The 22708-nt window shown below is 46.0% G+C and overlaps 1 protein-coding gene across 2 annotated transcripts in view; it reads left to right on the top strand.

Moving 5' to 3' along the window:
- Positions 1-22708, top strand: part of RBBP8NL (RBBP8 N-terminal like) — an 83545-nt gene that overhangs the window by 4964 nt on the left and 55873 nt on the right. Inside the window, exon 2 of one of the 2 annotated variants that reach the window (XM_084848407.1) lies at positions 9043-9158. The exons of the other annotated variant lie outside the window; for it this stretch is intronic. The gene's annotated coding sequence lies outside the window, so the exon portion shown is untranslated. The remainder of the gene's footprint in view (positions 1-9042; positions 9159-22708) is intronic. 2 annotated transcript variants of the gene reach the window in all.

Here is a 22708-nt window from a genome sequence, read left to right as displayed (position 1 = left end):
GGGGGTAAAATAAAGAAATATTGATTATACATTTTAGTGGTCTTTTCCCATTATCTGCAAAAATCCCATTGCCATTGTTTCAAATAAAGCTCACGATATACTTAGAGTGGATACTGTGAAATACTCCTCTGCTCAGACCAGTATGGCCTGAACAAAAGTTTTAAATTCAAAGCCGAAGCCGCAAGCATCTATAAAAGTATATTAAACCAAATTAGTTTCTGGGCTCTCCCCATAGATTCAAAAAATTTAAATAACCCTGTTGGGGGACTCACCACTCCAGTTAACATCCACATTCAAGAAAAATATCTCCACTGTAGTTCTTCTCTCTTTCTAGATCCATACAAAAGAGACAGAGGGAGCAATCCTACTGGGATAGGCAGCTGCCTCCAAACTTGGAGGCAACCGCCTATACAATGCAGGGCAGGAGAAGCACGGAGGGGATTGTCCCCTCCACACTTCAGCTGCCCTGCATTTGTGGCTGGACAGCCGATTTTGGCTGTCTAGCCGCGGGAAGGCGGAGTGGGGGAGGAGGCTGCCAGACAACACATTGGATGTGTCGGACTGGCATTTCCGCCTTCCCTGCCCCAGAATGCCCCCAGGAAAACCCTGTTTTCACTGCTCAACACTCCTCTTCCGAGTGTGAAGTGCGGGGCTGTTCTGAGCTGCCTGCGAGACAGCGGGAGGAGGGGAGGTTCTCAGGGAACCAACCTCGGATCACAGGCTCCAAGGTTGATTCCCGGAAACCAACGTATCCTATGGCTGTCTAGCCGCTGACTAGCGGCCATAGGATTGCTCCCTTAAGCTTTGTTGTTGTTGTTGTTCAGTCGTTCAGTCGTGTCCGACTCTTCATGACCCCATGGACCATAGCACGCCAGGCCTTCCTGTCCTGCGCTCTCTCCCGGAGCGTGCTCAAGTTCATATTCATTGCATCCGTGATGCTATCTAGCCATCTCATCCTCTGCCGTCCCCTTCTCCTTTTGCCTTCAGTCTTTCCCAGCAAGCTTAGCATTAACCAAAAAGAATTCTCCCAAGAGGTATTGACCATTAGACTGACTCCTAAACAAGTAGGTCAATTGCATTTAAAAGCCTTTGTCTCTTAAGAGTGAAACTCACTGTTAAGCTGTCATAAACTTGATCCCACCAAAAGAAGTGATATTATTACACTATTGTTACTTGTGTGTAAAATTTGCAATGCAGATTTTGCATCAAATATGGCATGGACTGGTCCAAACCAAAGCTACCCCCTTCGGGATAAGGCTGTGTTTACGTTCATGCAAGGCCCCATGTCAGCTGCACATGGGACATGCACTGAAGCCCCATTCACACGACTGCAACAAAGTGCAAGCTGGTTCCCCATGGTGTGAATCCACGTTGCTGTAGCATGATATGTGTGAGGACCAAAACTATGTGGGTGAGGGCAGTTGTGTGGGTCTTTCCCATCCAGTTGCCGTGTAGCTTGAAGCTAGGGGGAGCAATCAGGCAGGTAAGAGGGGCCATGTAATTAACCCTGTCCACATGATTCCAGAAGGCCACCACTTCGGATGGCCTTAAAAAGGAACTGGACAAATTCGTGGAGGATAATGCTATCAATGGCTACTAGTCCTGATGGCTATGTGCTACCTCCAGTATCAGAGGCAGTATGCATATGTACACCAGTTGCTGGGGAACTTGGGTGGAAGGGTGCTGTAGCACTCATGTCCCGCATGTGGGTTTCCCATGGGCATCGGGCTGGCCAGTGTATGAACCGAATGCTGGACTGGATGGGCCCTTAGTCTAATCCAGCAGGGCTCATCTTATGTTCATAGCAGTGTTAGGATCCAATGCGGAAGTGGCTCACATACCCCTCTGGCTGGGTGTGATGGCGGATGTTTCCTTGATGCATAGTCAACCACAGCACTGGGTCCTGCTAAACCAGAAACACTTGTGGCTGTGGCATCTTTATTGCATAGTCAGGTAGCCAGATGAATGGGGCTGGGGGGTCTGCATCTTTGCTGGTTAAAAAAAGTACCGCCCATATCCCTTCCTCCTCCTGGCTCTAACCCATGAGAACCAGGAGAATGAACATGGGTTATCTCATTCCATCCTGCCATGGAAACAGGGATATTGTTGCTCAGTTCTTTTTCTCCCCACATTCTTAAACCAGTCCATCTCTCTTCCTGTATGAGATCATGTTGCTTTACCACCCCATCTCTCTTTCTCTCTCTCTCTCTTTCACACACACACACACACCAGGAATCAGATTTCAGTGACCTCTGTTACATTCCCCATTCAAAAACAACCACTGCATATCCCTGTACAGGATCTGCTAGCTACCAAGGACAAGTAGGGTGGCCATGTATCCTACTTTACAGAGGACAGTCCTCTATTTAAAGGGCTGTCAGAGGACAGTCCTCTTTTTGAAAGTACCCTCTGTTTGAAGGGTTACCAACCTGGTTTAAAGATAAAAAACCGTGAGTAGATGTGTTGTAATTCTAGTTAAATTACTTCTTTCTAGATTCACATCTAGACCTATACATTAGCACAGGCCAATTTTATGCAAGTCTGTGTCCTCTTTTGTCCTTTCTTGGGGATGCATTTCCTCTTTTTTTGGAGCAGTGGGAGTGGCCACTCTAAAGAGAGAAATAGGTTGGTGTGCATGGACCTAAGCTGGCTTTCCCAACCTGGGGCCCTCCAGATGTGTTGGACTGCTGTGAGTTGTAGTCCAGCACATTTGGAGGGTCCCAGGTTGGGAAAGACTGGCCCAAGCAGACATCTGCCCCCATTCTATTAACTGCACTGCAGATGAAAAGTCTTGTATGCCTCCTATATGGGATGTATTCAGTAGACTTGGAAAGGATGGGTGGACGGAAAGAAGGACAGGGCATTCTGTTGCCCGCACCCTGTCAAGAATCTTGCTGTGTACCTCCCTTACCACTGCACACCTCTGGGTCCAGTTCAGGCCGCTCCAGATTCCCCAGACTCACTATGGTTGCAATACTATGCATACTTACCTGGGAGTAAGGCCCACTGAAGAAAGAGGGGGTGTACATGCATAGGGCTGCATTGTAAGTGATGCAAGAAAAAGAGCGGGGGAGAACACTCTGAACAAAATGCAAAAAGAGATCTGGGCAGATTCCGTATAAGGCAGCTTCCTCTGTTCAGCAGGAACATAGGAAGTTCCTGCCAGCAGCAAAACTGCATCTTGTCCTCCATCAGGCGCAGCTTTGCTGCTGGCAGGCCTGGCTTTAAATTGCTTGTTGCCCCAAGTGAGCACTTTGGTGTAGGCTAGGGCGGCCACATGCCCTACTTTTCAGAGGACAGTCCTCTGTTTGAAGATGTCCTCCGTTGGAAGGGCTGTCCCATGCAAAGAATCCTAAGAGGCTGCGAGAAGGGAGAGCAGCAAGGCCCTCGAAGTGGCTCACCCACAGTTAGCACCTGATCCTGGACAGCAGGCTGAGCAGGCAACGCACAGGTCACCTGGTCCCAGTCTTCCCCACGAGGCTGAGCGGTATTGCATGTCTATATAATCTACGGAAAGGGCCCACAGCTCACGGGGGGGCGGGGCGGGGGGCTATAGCTCAGCGGTAGAGCCCCTGCTTTGCATGCAGAAAGCCCCAGGTTCAAAACTCCCCAGCAGCTCCAGGTAGGACTGGAAACATTCATGCCTGAAATCCTGGGGAGCGGTTGCTGCCAATCCGGATTGACGATCCTGGGCTGGGTGGACCGATGGTCTGTCTCGGGATAAGGCAGCTTCCTCTGTTCTTAGTAACTTGCCACTCAAAACATCCAGCTTGCCGGGTTAAGAGTTGCCACATCACTACCAGAGATCCTGCCTCCCTACCTTTTAGAAGTTCTAAGGCAGAAGAGGAGGACGCAGTGGCTGTGCCTTCCACAGCGTTCCTCTCCTGGTCTCTTCACCAGGACCCATCGCCAGAAATGTGGTGTTGGTGAGGCCCAGGACTTATACTGCAGGAAGGGTGTGAATTTAGAAGCCAGCGTGAAAGTACAAAACCCAAAATACCAGTGGTCTACAATGTCTGAAGTTAGTTAATTTATGAAATCAGTTTAATTAAAATTAATCAGACCAAAGGCCTACCTAGTCCAGCATTCTGTCCCCACAGTGGCCAACCAGATGCCCTAATGGGAAGCCCACAAGCAGGACATGAGTACAGCACCTCCTGCCCATGTTCCCCAGCAACCGGTGCACATAGGCGCACTGCCTCTGATACTGGAGGAAGCACGTAACCATCAGGACTAGTAACCATTGAGAGCCTTCTCCTCCAGGAATTTGTCCAACCCCCTTTCAAAGCCATCCAAATTGGTGGCCATCACTACATCTCGTGGTAGCAAATTCTGTCATTTAACTATTCGCTGCATGAAGAAGTGCTTCCTTTTATCTGTCCTATTTGACTTCATCACCCTGGGTTCCACTACTATGAGAGAGGGAGAAAAACTTCCACCTGCTTCAAATTAATACCATTTGGTGTAGTTTAAGTAAGTGCCGAATGCTCAAGAACCATCCCTTTCCAGAAGAGAGGCAGTGTGGTCTAGGAGTTAGAGTGGTAAACCAGGATTAGGGAAATGTGCATTCAAATCAACGCTCGGACAAGAAGCTCACTGTGGGCTAGTCGTTCAGCCTAACCTACCTCACAGGGTTATTGCGAGGATAAAAAGGGGGGGGACAAACAATATATACCACTTTCAGCTCCTTTATTGATTTAAATGTAATCAATAAATCAGTGCCTTGACATGCACTGGCCAGAATACTGTAGGTAGGAGCAGTTTTCTTCTTACTGAGCAACTAGTTATGCTATATGAGCTATGTTCATGTTCCATCATCATCACCATGGCGATCACTTGTGACCGAGTAAGGTTGTCTTCCAGGCGTAGAGTCTTAGCAGTGGGTCTGCAGGTGGCTGTAAAGGCCAATTCTGGATCCACACAGCCTGCCACGGTGAGGACATAGGCTTCCAGGTGGAAGGCGACCACAACGAGGTTTTGCTCATGTTCCATGTTTAATCATGTTCTTTATTTAATACCGAAGTGGCACTGGGGCAGCGTGGTCCATGCAACAGTAGAACAGGTGTCAGCAACCCGGTGCCCTCTAGATGTTTTAGATCCCAACTCCCATAATCCATTATGTTGGCTGGGGATGATGGGGGCTGTAGTCCAAAACTTCTGTAGGGCACCCGGTTGCCTACCCCTACAGTCAAAGGAATTCAGTGGTGGCAATAGCTGTAAGCCACGGGGTTGCCAACTTTTCTACTGGCCCCCACTAGCTGTGCCGTCAAAGCAGCCCCTTGCACAGACATTAGCAGCTAATAAAAGTTTTATCTCCTCGCTGGGAGCAGGGAACCCTTCACCTGTTTATTTCTGCATGTCGAGCTACCGGCAAAGTGAACACGCACACCAGGCTGGTGGGGGTTGCTTTTTGCTCCCAACTGTTGGCCAAACCAGCTTGCAAAGTTAAAATGCAGCCTTTATTTGTCCAGGGCAGTAAGAGGCTCCTGTGTGGATGTGGAACTGGAACACGCAGTTCTTCGTTCACCTGATTAAACCACACCTCAGCCACCTATGCCCTCGAGGCAACCTGCGGTAGGGCAAGGACAGCGGCACTGATGGGAACCGTTTCTTCACTCCGCTTCTCCTGAGCTGTCGCTGCATGCAAGTCACAGCAGAACACATGTGCGTGCATTTCTCTGCACACCACTTGGCAGACAGAGACTTGCCCAGCAATTCCTAGGCTTGTGGGGCTTTATCTGAACAAGAGCAGATCCTTATGGCTTAGCCTTGGGTCCCATTTTACATGCTGTCCATTTCACATGCTGTGGCCCAGCCTTGGAAAAACTGTGAAGGAAAGCTAAAGAAAAGAGTGTCTTTGAGCACATGCAGAACAGATCTTGAGTGAGAACTTATTCATGCACTTCAGATTAGTCATGCTTCTAGAGTAGGGGTAGGCAACCGGGTGCCCTCTCGGTGTTTTGGACTACAACTCTCATCATCTCTGTCCATTGGCTATGTTGGCTGGGGCTGATAGGTGTTGTCCTCCGGGTGTTTTGGACTGCATCAGATTGCCAGGATTGTCCCTGCTCTAGATATTTTTCTAAATTCCAGTTGCATAGTGTCTCTCCATTGAATAATCATAACCAGCCTTAGCACAGCCTGGATTAAGAAAAAAAAATGGTTGCAGGCCAGAGAGCAATAGTTTCCAAATGGCTTGAATCCGGGTTCTTCCTCATCTTTCAAATTGTTGTTGTTCAGTCGTTCAGTCGTGTCCGACTCTTCGTGACCCCATGGACCATAGCACGCCAGGCCTTCCTGTCCTGCACTCTCTCCCGGAGCGTGCTCAAGTTCATATTCATTGCATCGATGATGCTATCTGGCCATCTCATCCTCTGCCATCCCCTTCTCCCTTTGCCCTCAGTCTTTCCTAGCATCAGGGTCTTTTCCAGAGAGTTTTCTCTTTGCATTAGGTGGCCAAAATATTTGAGCTTCAGCTTCAGTATCTGTCCTTCCAATGAGCACTCAGGGTTGATTTCCTTTAGGATGGACTGATTTGACCTCCTTGCAGTCCAGGGGACTCGTAAGAGTCTTCTCCAGCACCACAGTTCGAAAGCATCAATTCTTCGGCGCTCAGCCTTCCTTATAGTCCAGCTCTCACGGCCATACATTACTACTGGGAAAACCATAGCTTTGATTAGACGGACCTTTGTCGGCAAGGTGATGTCTCTGCTTCTTACTATGCTGTCTAGGTTTGCCATAGCTTTCCTCCCAAGGAGCAAGCATCTTTTAATTTCATGGCTACAGTCACCATCTGCTGTGATCTTGGAGCCCAAGAAAGTAAAATCTGTCACTGCTTCCATTTCTTCCCCTTCTATATGCCAGGAAGTGATGGGGCCAGATGCCATGATCTTCTTCGGCATCAGTGGTTGGGGCATAGACTTGAATTACTGTGATGTTGAATGGTTTGCCTTGGATTCGTACTGAGATCATTCTATCGTTTTTGAGATTGTACCCCAGTACTGCTTTTCCCACCCTTTTGTTGACTATGAGTGCTACTCCATTTCTTCTAAGGGATTCTTGCCCACAGTAGTAGATACGATGGTCACCTGAATTAAATTCGCCCATGCCTGTCCATTTGAGTTCGCTGATTCCCAAGATGTCGACGTTCAGTCTTGCCATCTCATGTTTGACCACCTCCAGCTTACCTTGATTCATTGATCTGACATTCCAGGTTCCTAGACAATATTGTTCTTTACAGCATCGGATTTTCTTTTCACCACCAGACACATCCACAGCTGAGTGTCCTTTCGGCTTCGGCCCAGCCGCTTCACTCTTTCTGACGCTACTTGGAAATACCCTCTGCTCTTCCCCAGTAGTATATTGGACACCTTCCGACCTGAGGGGCTCATCTTCCGGCGTCATCTCTTTTAGCCTTGTGATACGTTCCATGGGGTTTTCTTGGCAAGAATACTGGAGTGGGTTGCCATTTCCTTCTCCAGTGGACCACATTTTGTCAGAACTCTCTGCCATGACCTGTCCATCTTGGGTGGCCCTGCATGGCATAGCTTATGGCTTCACTGAGTTACGCAAGCCCCTTTGCCACAACAAGGCAGTGATCCATGAAGGGGATCTTTCAAATTAGATTCAGACAATTTTGAAGCAACCTAGAGTAGGAGGGTGGCAAGTAACACATCCCTCCCACAAGAAGGGGGGAAATACATCACCAAGACAAGGGCAAAAAAGAGGAGACATTTGCTTAACATTTGCAGGTGCTAATTGACATGTATAGATGCAAATTAAGAAATAATTGCTGTGATTTAAATAGAAATACAGTACATCTCACCATAGTGGAGATTAGACTATGGCCAGGTGACTTCCTGTGTACCTGCTCAGTCCAGGTGGTGTTGATGGGCAACTTCAAGGCCCCCTGGGCAATCCCTTCTTCTGATGGTCCTTTATCTTTCAAACCAGACTTGGACTGGACAGCCCTTCAAATGTGTAGCTAGTCACAGTATTTTTTATCCCACTCTTCATCCAAAGAAGGCTCTCAAAGCAGTTTACAAAGATTAATAATGGGACAGTCCCTACCCTCAGGCTTACAATCTAAAAGACATGTCACAAAATGAAACGGGATTGGGAGGGAGGAGGGGGGAAAAGGCAAAATTCAGGCACCATTTTTTAGCTCCAAAGTTCTTATAGGTGTTCTTTCTGTCAGAGAAGAGAGGAACAAGCTCCCTGCAGCTGTTCTTCTCTGGCCAATGGATGGGGCCAGGTTGGTCTCCCCCTTGCCATGATGATAAATGACTGTACTAGTTTACAGAGGAGTACACAAAGCTAAAGGTCCACCCCAGTTACCTTTCTTCCCCTCCAGGTAGAGAACTGGAGGAAGCATGCCATCCTGCCAGGTCCCCAGCAACCCCTGCCTTAGAAGAACATGTGAAACCAAGACACTTTGCTACCTGTGTAGCAGAGTCCAAATGGTACACGTGTGCATTATTATTTATTTATTTAAAATACTTATATACCACTCCATATCTCGAACAGATTTTGGAGCGGTGAACACGAAAGATAAAACAGTAAAAGCATAAAAAGATTAAAACACCACTTTAGAATTACGCTTGTTTAAAAGCAGAGTGCCAATGAAAACCATAACCGGTCAATAAAGGAATGCCTCCTGAAAGAGTGCTGTTTTCAGGAGACGCCGGAAACAATGCAGGGTTGGTGCCTGCCTGACCTGCAGGGGCAGGAAATTCCAAAGAAATGGGGCCACCATGCTGAAGGCTCTTCTCCTGGTGGACTCTAATTGGGCTATAAGTCCATGTGGAAGTGGAACCACCAGGAGCAAGCCCTCTGATGACCTCAGTGAGCGGGTATACATACAGGTCAACACTATGTATATAATTTTTATTTAACTTTTACAATTTTTTCAAATAAAATTACTCACACGCTCATATAAAAAACGCAAAGCAGAGATAGGACATAAACCAACATACAATAAAAAAAATAATTACAAAATAACATTTAAAAACATCATCGTCATCATCATTTTTTTTTATAAAGCTCCTGATCCGAGTCACTCATATATAGGCTGAGGCATGCCGAGCAAATGTCAGAATGCTTATTGAGACAAACCTGTCACCAGGAAGAAAGGCACTAACAACGGGGCTTACTCCCAGGTAAGTGGGTATAGGATTGCAGCCTAAGAAAATTACAATAGGATTATGCATCTGCTTTGGGGGCTTTCTCCGCAGCATACATAGTGTAATGATTAACCCAGGCCTGCATGCTCAGTCTAGATGAAGGTGGAAAACGTAGTATTGCCAGTACCCTGCAGCCACGAACTGGTTTATGACTGACTCAGAGGAACGGATGCCACATGCCCAAGGAGAAATGCTACATCCGCCAGCATTCCTGGGACCAGCCCGAGGCTGTCCTGACCTGACCCTAACTGCACATGTGAGGTCTGACAAGAATCACAGAGAGCAAGGAAGGAAGTCCTATGGGCAGAGGGCAGAAGCATGAGAAACAGCTCTGTAGTGTCTTGGAAATGCACGCTTCATTCAAGGATCCTGGGCTTTCAGGGTGAAGACACTTCATAAATCACCAATTCGAGGTTTATTCATTTCAGCTGTTGTCTGTGGGGGCATGCAGGAAAGGGTGGCCGAGGGATACAGGCTCCACAGAAGTGGTCAATTTATCTCACTCAGGGCCAGTTAGAGCTGAAATGAGCTGACCTCATTGCACAGACAGAGTTTAGCTATGTGGGTGCTTTGGTAAACTTCCAAACAGGCTTGGCCAAGGAAATAGCTCCAGAATAAGTTCCTTCAAAGACTGAGAGTATGGCCATTTTTTCCTCCTTCGGCCCCTTGTTTCTCCATTACATAACCAATAGCGTAGCTATTTGGCCCACTGGCATTTTGCAAAAGGGGAGCATGGATTAATAATCCAGCAGCTCTCAAAATTTCAGAAGGAGGGACTGAATCCTGAATTTGCTCAAATAATCATAAAACTGCAAGGTTATTAGGAAGGAGCCTTGAAATCACTGATCACCCCATGCAGATGGTCGTCCAATGCTAGCAAAATTCTCATCAATATGATAATACGTGCGTGCGTGCGTGTGCGCACGTGTGCAAGCATGTACATACACAGAGGGCTTCTGTAACAAGGATGAGCAGAAGGTAGATCAGGAGCTACTGGTAGATCACTAGATGATTTGCAGAAGATCAGCATGGTTTCTGACACTGAATTATTTAAAAATAGTGACAAAAGGTTCCCTCCCCCGCCCCTTTAAAGTCAGGCTGTTAGAATCACTGGTATGTAGTAACCCAGGGGCAAATTTGTATTTAGGGAGATGATCCCGGTAAATGGCTCATGAGGTGCAGTAGGCGACTGATTACTGGTGTCATGGAGCCAGGATTTGCAGGACTGCAGGACCGTTTTAATTATCACTTCACCTGCCACCATCACCCCTCAGAATTCCCTGTTTCCTCTTGGCTTTGCTGCAATCCTCACAGTATCTGGGGGGAAATGCATTTCCTCTCCAACAATATATTGTTTCTGTTGTAACGCAAAGTATTTTGGAGTGGCTTGGTCACCAAAGGGCAGTTCAGGCCATTAGCTTTGCAGAAGACCTGCTCCTGGTGGAGATGGCAACTGCTAGATTTGTCAGTATGGATCAGCACAGCTGCCTCCGTTTTTGGACTCTCCTTGGGGGTGTGGCTATGGAGACTGTCATGGTGAGTGCCTGCACTTCAAAATATACCACCACGCCACTGCAGCGGATACCACCTCCTGAGCCACCATTTTGCATCTGGCTCCACCCATCTCCTACTCATTATTTTGTGCCTCGCTCCAGGTGGTGGATCTCAGGGCTTTAATTTGAAAAAACAAAGTAGATCCCAGAAGCCTGGAATCTTGTGAATTGATGTATCTTTCATCCTATGAGTGAATGGCAGGCATTTACTTGATGGGGATGCAAATCAAGGGGTGATTTCTCTATAACCCACAGAACCAGGGCAATAAAATATTGTGGCTGATTTTCTTTTCTCAGATAAACCCAGGAGATATTCCTGATTATATTTTGGAGAGGAATTAATGTAATTTCTGTAATGGACTTCTGAATATGTATTAAGAATGATGAGTGGTTTTTGTAGTTTATATATTTGTATATTATGTAAGATTTAGTGTTAAATGAAAATTTATGAGACCTTGGATATTGGCATTTTTTGACAAGACAATTTGTGCTGAGGAGATGGGGGTGACCATAGCTCAGCGGTAGATACTTTGTATATAGAAGGTCCCTAGTTCAATCCCTGGCATCTCCATATATATGGCTTATATGTATAATCAGGTGCTAAATATGGGAAATACCTTTCTCTACCCAAGACTCTTGAGAGCTGCTGCCACCAGTCAGAGGAGACAATACTGGGCTAGATAGAGAAACAGTGTGACCTGGGGCCAACCTGCACTAGCGTTTCATCCTAGAACTGTAATGTTAGGCTCACTCCTGCACCACACAATACAAGCCCCATTGTCCTGACACTATTTATCCCTCAACATTCCATTTTTTCCAAGCTATTACATCATCACCATTATTATTATTATTATTATTATTATTATTATTATTATTATTTATAATATTTATACCCCGCCTTTTTCCCAGTACTGGGACACAAGGCAGCTTACAAAAATTAAAACATATACAATTAAAACATATGAAAATATACAAAAGTTAAAATATAAATTAAACAACAGTATAATTTAAATTATATTAAAACATTAAAACAGCATTTTAAAACAACATTTTAGCAGCTTACCCCCAGGTGCCAACTATGTCCCAAAGGCCTGATGGAACAAGAATGTTTTAGTCTGCCTCCAGAAACACATCAAGGAGGGAGCCATCCTAGCCTCCCTGGGAAGGGTGTTCCACAGCTGTGGGGCAGCCACCGAGAAGGCCTTCTCCTGGCTTCCCACCAAACGTGCCAGTGACAGTGGTGGGACTAAGAGAAAGGCCTCCCCAGAAGATCTCAGAACACGGGCATAACTACTTCTATGGTAACTTTTTTTTCAGTAATTCCAGTTTCCTTGTGGGACTACATCCTGCCTGTTCCAATCTAGCAGTATTATGACTCTTAGTTGTGGGAGTAACTTTAAAGCTGTGCAATCTGTTTTGCAACATTTTCCCCTACTCCTTCCTCCACCTCACCCCACCCATCCCACATCTTTCTCCTTTTCCTCCTTATTCCATTCTCTGCTTTTTCCTTACATGGATTTTGATGGGATTTGCAGGCAGAAACTCTCTGCTATTTTTGTTAGGCTATTTTTCATTGTGCAGAGCTGCACAGCTGTGAATAATTATATAATTTATTTTTAAGACCGCATTCCTGCACAGCTGTCAAAGTGCACATGCAATTATCAGACTTTTTTTTAAAGCAAGCTGAAATTATTTATTACTTATTTATTTATTGCATTTATATCCTGCCTTTTTTCCTCTTGCAAGGAACCCAAGGCGGCTTATATTATCCTCCTCCTCTCTGTTTTATCCTCACAACAACAACCCTGTGAGGTAGGTTGGGCTGAGAGTCTGTGACTGGCCCAAAGTCACCCAGTGAGCTTCCATGGCCAAGTGGGGACTAGAACCTGGATCTCCCGGCTCCCAGTCCGTCACTGTCACCACTACACCACACTGGCTCAGTAACAGTATGACCTCTCTCCAGCCACTCCACCCCCATGTCTTTCTCCTTCTCTTTCCTCATATGGATTTTGATGGGATTTGCAAGCAGGAAAATGTGTGTGTGGGCGGGGGGGGAGTTATTTCACTGTACACTACAACGCTGCACAGTGGTGAATAGCCACAGAATTTATTTTTAAACCTGCATTCCTGCATGACTGTGAAGCTGTGCATGCAGTTACAAAACTTCTAAAAAGCAGTTTGAAACTGCTGCAATACCTCCCATTTCTCCCATAATTGCAGCATTATACTGTGGCTTATGTCATGTGCTCATGCCACAAACATGCACAATAAAACACACACATGATCCTTCAAACTCCTCCTACGTCTCCCACAATTCCAGCCCTATACATTGCTGTGTGGCATTTGATTATGATATAAACGAAGTGGATACTGTGCGACGTTCATTAACATGAACCCACACAGCAGTCTGGAAAACGATATCGCCTCAGCAGTGCCTCATAAACAAAAAAGATTCCACTCTAGATCCCACCCTGGCATGAGGCAGCTTCCTATGTATCCTTAATGTGGCAGAGCATAGTTAACCTCTCTTACCATTGTGGGTTTGTTTGGGTGTTAAAATATTAGGGTGGGGCAGTTAATATTATTTTTCATTCTTTAAAAAACACACACACACAGTCTCTGAATATGTCAGATTTGACTTACAAATCAGCTAATTTCAAATGTTACTGCCATCACTACTTACAAGCAGGGCTTGCAACAAAAAGTTGCAGTGCTAATGTTTCAGTCAGGCTGCTAGTGGAGGCCGGTGGCTCCGATGTCAGTGGGGCAGTGAATCTGCTCCAGGTTTCAGTCAAAACTCTAAAGGAGCTATCCAAGGTGCTTCCGCACCTTGGATAGCTCCTTTAGAGTTCTGACTGAAACCCAGAGTGGATTCATTGTCTCACTGACATTGGAGTCATCTGCCTCCACTGCATGCAGTCATGATGTCCTCCATGATACTCCGTCCCATCTGCTTTACCAGCACACCACACATGTCAGTCAGTATTCCATACCTCCAGAGTATACTCAATCCACATTGGTCTATTTTGGGAGGTTCCTCGCCCTTACATTTTTTTCATACTTCTGCCAACCTTGAGGTTGTTTCAGGCCTGCTGCCACCTCCCATTAGTGCATGGATGGCACGATGCGTAACTCTCTGCACTCACCTCCAAAGGTGAGAAATAGAAGGAATGGAAATATTTTTTAAATGATGATGATGATAGCAGGGCTCAGTTCTAAGAATGTATCTACATAGCCCCACTCTGACATCTGCATATCCGCATGCTTGTTCCCTTTTCTAGGTGTGACTTGAGTGCGACAAAACACTGGGACCTGGAATTGATCTATATAGAAAACAGCTACCACACTGCTTTGCTTTGTTTCCTGTAGGTACGGGGGGCTGGCGCAGAATGTCTTTTAGAAAAGCTTTACTTTTTTATATTCTTGATTTGGAAAATTCCATTTAGGCTTAGATGGCCAGCAAGACAAAAGAGTCTGGCTTTGTTTTTCTGAAGTAACTTACTGCACCCATCTGACACCATTCTTATAAATAAAGCTTAAGACAAAGGCCAACTCAATTAAGGACCTCATTATTTGCCTTGTACACAGAACTCATAAATAAATTCTCTTTATTTGCATGATCATTATATAAAATGAAGAAGCACTGACCCATCATCACTCAAGACAAGTTGCAAGTAGATGGTGATATCACTCCGATGCATTTGCAGAGATAATTTGTTTCCTGTCCATTAAAACGGTCCTGTTATCCTGATTATTTTGCAGCAGGCCAAATAGAAGGGATGAATAAAGGGAACAGCATTCTGGAATTTCTTGGTATCTCTAAACGAAATACTTCTCTGCCAGTTTGCCAACATGTCTGAAAGCAGGAATCTCTCCATGCTCCTCCTCTGGTCCAAGGGATGGAACACAGACAGCTGCCTTATATGAGTCACATCAACGATCCACCATTGTCTACAACAGCCTTCCCCAACCTGATGCCTCCAGATGTTTTGGACCACAACTCCTAGAATTCCAGACCATCGGCCACATTGGAGGCTGGTGGCTCCGATGTCAATGGGGTGGTGAATCCACTCCAGGTTTCAGTCAGAGCCAGTAAGAACTCTAAAGGAGCTATCCAAGGTGCGATTCACCGCCCCACTGCCTTCGAAGCCACCAGCCTCCACTGACTGGCCATGTTGACTGGGTCTGATGGGAACTGAAGTCCAAAACATTTGGAGGGCATCCAGCTGGGGACGGCTGGCCTACACGTACTGGCAGTTGGTTTCCAAGGTTTCAGTCGGAGGACTTCCCCATTATGCGTTAGCTGATCCTTTTAACTAGAGATGCTAAGCACTGAGCTTGGAACTTCTGCATGAAAGCAGGTGCCCCCCCCCCACTGCACTACGACCTCTCCCGTACTGGTGGTGTGGAAGAGGAGGAGGAGAAGCAGCAGCGGCTATGACTGCCCACTTTCCCCTTTCTCTCTGGGCAGTCATGGGAACAGGAACCATCTTGGCCCAACTGGCACTGCCACCTGGAGGGAGAGGGCAGGTGAATAACTAGGAGGGATGTACAGACTGTGTAAAATCCGTTCCGACTATGTTTCACAGTGTTGCTTTTTGTTCATTGTCTGTTCACATACAGATTCTTTCTTTCTTTTTCATTATGCGGAAAAATATGCAAATAGTTCTGTAAGAAGGTTCGCAACAATTTACAAAGTTTACCTTAGTATGTAACGATTAGCATATCGCCCCCCATTCCATTCAACTTTTCCGCAGCAGACACGTGCATATTTTCCTACAAATAAATATGCATAAATTTCAGGAAAGTAAAAAAAAGATCAAAAGTCCACGGACTCCACACAGCCTCAGAAGGTCAGTCCGCAGTGGGTTCTGAAGGTTGGATTCTTAGAAATCCAAGGTCATTTTAGTCCATCTCGAATTTCTCCAGCATCCCTAATAATTAGACAGTGGCAGCAGCTGCCACTTTCCACCATCTGCTTTTTCGCTCACTTGCCCATCCTCTCCCTGATGCCCGCCTCTCCTACTTTTGGTGAGGGTGGCCACATACCCATTGCCAAAAAAGAAGGAAATGCATCACCAGCAAACAGGACCCAAGGACGATGCAGATTTGCATAACTTTTGCATATGCTAAATTTTATTTTATTTGTGCACATTTAGAAATAATGACTATAATTTAAATAGAAATCCAATACATTTCACTGGGGCGGGTGGGGAGATGGTGCCTAGGACTGTGTCTCCACGACAATGGAAGAAGAAGCAAATGAAGGCGTACTGGATTTTTTAAAAAAGGAATCAGCTTTGCTGCGCTTTGGTCCATGCAGGGCTCCATGAGCAAGTGCTCCACACCAGCAAAAATCACTTCACAGAACATACTTCCTGGTGGGGATGGGGGTTGGAGTGAACGCCATCTGACTGCTCAACCAATAAGAGAGGCTTCCCCTCTCCCCGCTTTCCCCTGAAAGCCCAGATGCACTTGCTTTTGAGGAGCAAGCCTCATTGCGCACAATGGGAGTTACTTCTGAGTAGACACACATATGCTTGTGCTGGGAAAGACAGGAGGGACACAGGGATGGGAAACCAGCCCCCTTTCTAACCACAGGATCTTTATAATGAAGGTGTAAAGTAGTTACTTCCTAAGGCAATAAACCAAGCCATGGAGAATCGCAGGTTCGGTAAAGCGCTTTACAGGCATCAGGGAATCGGTGCTTTAAACTCTGTATTCAGTTCACGGGGATCTCTGTAAATTCTGATGTGTGCAAGCCTCATTGAGCACAATGAGAGTTCCTTCTGAGTAGACACTAATTGGTTTGTGCTGGGAACCACAGGGACAGGAAACACCCCTTGACCAGGATCATGATGAAAGGCACACCCCTGGGCAGGGCTAGCATACCCAAGGTAAATGCAGGGGTTGGGGCATACAACAGCTATACCATGGAGAACCGACTTAAGGAAAAGAATCGGACTTTAAATAGTCTCAGGAAATCCGGGTTTTCCCCGATAAGCTCCGGGGGTGGCTGCTGGATGGTCATAACACCATGTATCCCCAGTGACCTCCAAACACAGCTAGTTCAGAGTAAATCGCTCATGGAGACACCCCCCAGGTGACCTCCGGTGTGCCTTGCTCAGGCTGCTGTCCAGATGCTTAGCTGCTGCAGGCAGCTTCAAGGCCCCTCTTCTTCCTTCTTGGGCTTCTTTGTCAGAGGACAGTCCCCGATTTGAAGTCCTCTGTAAAGTGAGACAGATGGCCTCCTTATTTCTGGTGTATGTGAAGAGGTTGGCATGAGCTGGGGGATGAGCCCACCTCTCATATCTTAAAGGGGAGACCACTTGAGAGGATTTGGCTCAAGGAGCCCCCAAAGCCAGATACTGGCTACTCCTCTCTGTGTCTGTCTGTCTCTCTCAAACCCACCTCTTTGGCTTACCCTCTGAGCCCTCATCTCCCATTGAAAGCAAGCCTACATTCATGTAACAGCTTTGGAACACATTCTTCCCCTGTTCCCCTTGCTTCAGTCATTCCCTTACACACACACACACACACACACACACACTCCCCTGGATGTCAACATATGGGGTTAAATCCAACATTACACAACCAGTGAGAGAGCGCAGGACAGGAAGGCCTGGCGTGCTATGGTCCATGGGGTCACGAAGAGTCGGACACGACTGAACGACTGAACAACAACAACCCCAAACCCTCTGGAGTAGATATGAGGGGCATGCAGGGGGCTGCAAGGGAAAGAGAACATTTGATCTGCCAGCACTATCTGTTCTGCTGGTGGAAGACACCATTGGATACAACCCATAGACTGTAATCTCCTCAGGGCAGGGACCTGCCCATTTGTTTATATTAAAGCAAAAATAATTAGTACATTTAAAGTACTATGTGCATTGATGGTAATAAGTGCAACCAAACTTGGAATACTGTGTACAGTTCTGGTCAACACACCTAAAAAAAGATATTGTAGAGCTGGAAATAGTGCAGAAAAGGGCAACTAAAATGATCAAAGGGCTGGAGCATCTCCCCTATGAGAGATGGTAACAACAGCTGGGATTGTTTAGCTTGGAAAAAAGGAGGGTAAGGGGAGACATCCCCTTCATGGATCACTGCCTTGTTGTGGCAAAGGGGCTTGCGTAACTCAGTGAAGCCATAAGCTATGCCGTGCAGGGCCACCCAAGACGGACAGGTCATGGCAGAGAGTTCTGACAAAATGTGGTCCACTGGAGAAGGAAAAGGCAACCCACTCCAGTATTCTTGCCAAGAAAACCCCATGGAACGTATCACAAGGCTAACAGAGATGACGCCGGAAGATGAGCCCCTCAGGTCGGAAGGTGTCCAATATGTTACTGGGGAAGAGCAGAGGGTATTTCCAAGTAGCGCCAGAAAGAGTGAAGCGGCTGGGCCAAAGCCGAAAGGACACTCAGCTGTGGATGTGTCTGGTGGTGAAAAGAAAATCCGATGCTGTAAAGAACAATATTGTTTAGGAACCTGGAATGTCAGATCAATGAATCAAGGTAAGCTGGAGGTGGTCAAACATGAGATGGCAAGATTGAACATCGACATCTTGGGAATCAGCGAACTCAAATGGACAGGCATGGGCGAATTTAATTCAGGTGACCATCGTATCTACTATTGTGGGCAAGAATCCCTGAGAAGAAATGGAGTAGCACTCATAGTCAACAAAAGGGTGGGAAAAGCAGTACTGGGGTACAATCTTAAAAATGATAGAATGATCTCAGTACGAATCCAAGGCAAACCATTCAACATCACAGTAATTCAAGTCTATGCCCCAACCACTGAGGCCGAAGAAGCTGAGGTTGATGGGTTCTATGAAGACCTACAACACCTTCTAGAACTAACACCAAAAAAAGATGTCCTCTTCATCATAGGGGATTGGAATGCTAAAGTAGGAAGTCAAGAAATCACCGGGATAACAGGCAGGCATGGCCTTGGTGTACAAAATGAAGCAGGACAAAAGCTAATAGAGTTTTGCCAAGAGAACATGCTGATCATAGCAAACACTCTTTTCCAACAGCACAAGAGGCGACTCTACACATGGACGTCACCAGATGGTCAATATCGAAATCAGATTGATTATGTCCTTTGCAGCCAAAGATGGAGAAGCTCCATACAGTCAGTAAAAACAAGACCTGGAGCTGACTGTGGCTCAGATCATGAGCTGCTTCTTGCAAAATTTCGGCTTAAATTGAAGAACGTCAGGAAAACCACTAAACCGTTCAGGTATGACCTAAATCATATCCCTGATGAATATACAGTGGAGGTGAGGAATAGATTTAAGGGATTAGACCTGATAGACAGAGTGCCTGAGGAACTATGGACGGAGGTCCGTAACATTGTTCAGGAGGCAGCAACGAAATCCATCCCAAAGAAAAAGAAATGCAAGAAAGCAAAGTGGCTGTCTGATGAGGCTTTACAAGTAGCTGAGGAAAGAAGGGAAGTGAAAAGCAAGGGAGAAAGGGGAAGATATACCCAACTGAATGCAGAGTTCCAGAAAATAGCAAGGAGAGACAAGAAGGCCTTCTTAAATGAACAATGCAAAGAAATCGAGGAAAACAACAGAATGGGAAAGACTAGAGATCTCTTCAAGAAAATTGGAGATCTCAAGGGAACGTTTTGTGCAAAGACGGGCATGATAAAGGACAAAGAAGGCAGGGACCTAACAGAAGCAGATGAGATGAAGAAGAGGTGGCAAGAATACAGAGAAGAACTATACAGGAAAGATCTGAATGTCCCTGATAGCCATGATAGTGCGGTCACTGAACTTGAGCCGGACATCCTCGAGAGTGAAGTCAAGTGGGCCTTAGGAAGCATTAGTAACAACAAAGCTAGCGGAGATGACAGTATTCCAGATGAGCTATTTAAAATCCTAAAAGATGATGCTGTTAAAGTGCTGCATTCAATATGCCAACAAATCTGGAACACTCAACAGTGGCCACAAGACTGGAAAAGGTCAGTTTACATTCCAATTCCAAAGAAGGGCAATGCCAAAGAGTGTTCAAACTACCGCACAATTGCGCTCATTTCACATGCCAGCAAGGTGATGCTCAAAATCCTACAAGCTAGGCTTCAGCAGTATGCAAACCGAGAACTACCGGAAGTACAAGCTGGGTTTAGAAGAGGCAGAGGAACTAGAGATCAAATCGCCAACATTCGCTGCATCATGGAGAAAGCAAGAGAATTCCAGAAAAACGTCTATTTCTGCTTCATTGACTACGCTAAAGCCTTTGATTGTGTGGATCACAACAAACTGTGGCAAATTCTTAAAGTGATGGGAGTACCAGACCACCTTACCTGTCTCCTGAGAAACCTGTACGAGGGTCAAGAAGCAACAGTCAGAACCAGACATGGAACAACCGATTGGTTCCAAATTGGGAAAGGAGTACGACAAGGCTGCATATTGTCACCCTGCTTATTTATCTTATATGCAGAGTACATCATGAGAAATGCCGGGTTGGATGAATCACAGGTCGGAATTAAGATTGCTGGGAGAATTATCAACAACCTCCGATATGCAGACAATGCCACCCTAATGGCAGAAAACGAAGAGGATCTAAAGAGCCTCTTGTTGAGGGTGAAAGAGGAGAGTGCAAAAGCTGGTTTGAAACTCAACATTAAAAAAACGAAGATCATGGCATCTGGCCCCATCACTTCCTGGCATATAGAAGGGGAAGAAATGGAAGCAGTGACAGATTTTACTTTCTTGGGCTCCAAGATCACCACAGACGGTGACTGTAGCCATGAAATTAAAAGACGCTTGCTCCTTGGGAGGAAAGCTATGGCCAACCTAGACAGCATAGTAAGAAGCAGAGACATCACCTTGCCGACAAAGGTCCGTCTAATCAAAGCTATGGTTTTCCCAGTAGTAATGTATGGCTGTGAGAGCTGGACTATAAGGAAGGCTGAGCGCCGAAGAATTGATGCTTTCGAACTGTGGTGCTGGAGAAGGCTCTTACGAGTCCCCTGGACTGCAAGGAGGTCAGATCAGTCCATCCTAAAGGAAATCAACCCTGAGTGCTCATTGGAAGGACAGATACTGAAGCTGAAGCTCCAATATTTTGGCCACCTAATGCGAAGAGAAAACTCCCTGGTAAAGACCCTGATGCTGGGAAAGACTGAAGGCCAAAGGAGAAGGGGACGGCAGAGGATGAGATGGCTAGATAGCATCACGGATACAATGAATATGAACTTGAGCACGCTCCGGGAGAGAGCGCAGGACAGGAAGGCCTGGCATGCTATGGTCCATGGGGTCACGAAGAGTCGGACATGACTGAACGACTGAACAACAACAACAAGGGGAGACATGATAGAGGTGTACAAAATTATGCATGTTGTGGAAAATGTGGATAGGGAGACATTGTTCTCCTTCCCGCAAAATACCAGAACCCGGGGTCATCCTATGAAGCTGATTGGTGGGAGATTCAGGACAGATAAAAGGAAGTACCTCTTCACACAGCGCAGAGTTAATCTATGGAATTCCTAACCACAGCATGTAGTGATGGCCACCAATTTGAATGGCTTTAAAAGGTGCTTAGCCTGGAGGAAAAGGCTATCAATGGCTACTAGTCTTGATGGCTATGTGCTACCTCCAGTACCAGAGGTAGCGAGCCTATGTACACCAGTTGCTGGGGAACATGGGCGGGAGGGTGCTGTTGTGCCTATGTCCCGCTTGTGGGTTCCTGGTCGAAGCTGGTTGGCCACTGTATGAAGAGAATGATGGACTAGATGGACCCTTGGTCTGATCCAGCATGGCTCTTCTTATGTAAACGATATTAATAACAAAAGTAGCTTCTCATAATATCTACAGTGTAGGCACAACATGTTTGTGGAGACAAATTGAGGGCAGAAAAATCCGTCTTTCCACGGCTAGGCTCGATCTCTGTCACTCTTTTTTTCTTTCTCCCTTTTTCTTTTTGCAAGAACATTTCTCAGTTGACAAGAGTTGTCGTTCCTGTTTAGCAAGCAGGTATCAAATGACTTATCTGTGTAATATTACACAGCGGTTTTATTGAGAAGTCAAGAAACTCCGCTATGGCAGATCAGGAAAGATTTGACTAAAACGTGGCAGGGAAGAAGCGATCCCTTCAAGATGTTTAACACTGCTCTCAGTTTTGCAAAACTTCAAGGTGCTTTGAAAACAAAAGGGGTTTTTTAAAACAAAAAACAGCCAAGCCACATACACATATTGAACCCACAACACACAGGTTGCTTTTAGAGAGCCAGTGGATGTCGTGAGGGTGGAGTTCTAGCCACAGGTATTAATGCAATTTGAGCTTCCTGGAAAGATTTGCCTTCATAAAAGCCTTTCCCATCTGACCCTGCCCTGGTCCTGAATGGAACTGGCAAGGCCTCAAACTAATGACACCTTTGGAATATCACCAGGGAAATAAAACACCACTGAATAGTCATGATTAAGGCAGGTGTTTAAAGGACATCTGTGCAAACGTGATTAATTGCCCATGACAAGTGGGTAGCTGAGAACATAATCCCTCTTCCTCTACCGACCCCAGGCATTCAGTTTATTTTGAACTTCTAAAGAGCCATTTTCCTGTTCACCTATGGTGAGTAAAACACTTTCTCCAGGGAATCAGACAATACAGTAAGTCTTTCTTTGCAAGCTGGACACCAGTGGGTTTAATTTTCCCTGGCTTCCCTCTGCAGATTACTTTTAATTTTAACTGCTGCTCTTGTCTGTTTTTAAATTATTCAGCAGTGCATTAGATTAGAATCATAGAATAGTAGGGTTGGAAGGGGCCTACAAGACTATCGAGTCCAACCCCCTGCTCAATGCATGAATCCAAGTCAGAGCATCCCTGACAGATGGCTGTCCAGCCTCATCTTGAATGCCTCCAGTGTGGGACAGCCCACTACCTCCCTAGGTAATTGGTTCCATTGTCGTATTGCTCTAACAATTAGATTAGATTTGTTTGTTTGTTAGTTTTAAAATGTTTCTGT

The sequence above is a fragment of the Heloderma suspectum genome, chromosome 4, assembly GCF_057233095.1.
Source record: "Heloderma suspectum isolate Gila_16-S chromosome 4, 16-S_ref, whole genome shotgun sequence".
Lineage (NCBI taxonomy): Eukaryota > Metazoa > Chordata > Lepidosauria > Squamata > Helodermatidae > Heloderma > Heloderma suspectum.
The sequence above is the reverse complement of the archived record's forward strand: the minus strand, read 5'-3'. Positions and strand labels throughout refer to the sequence as shown.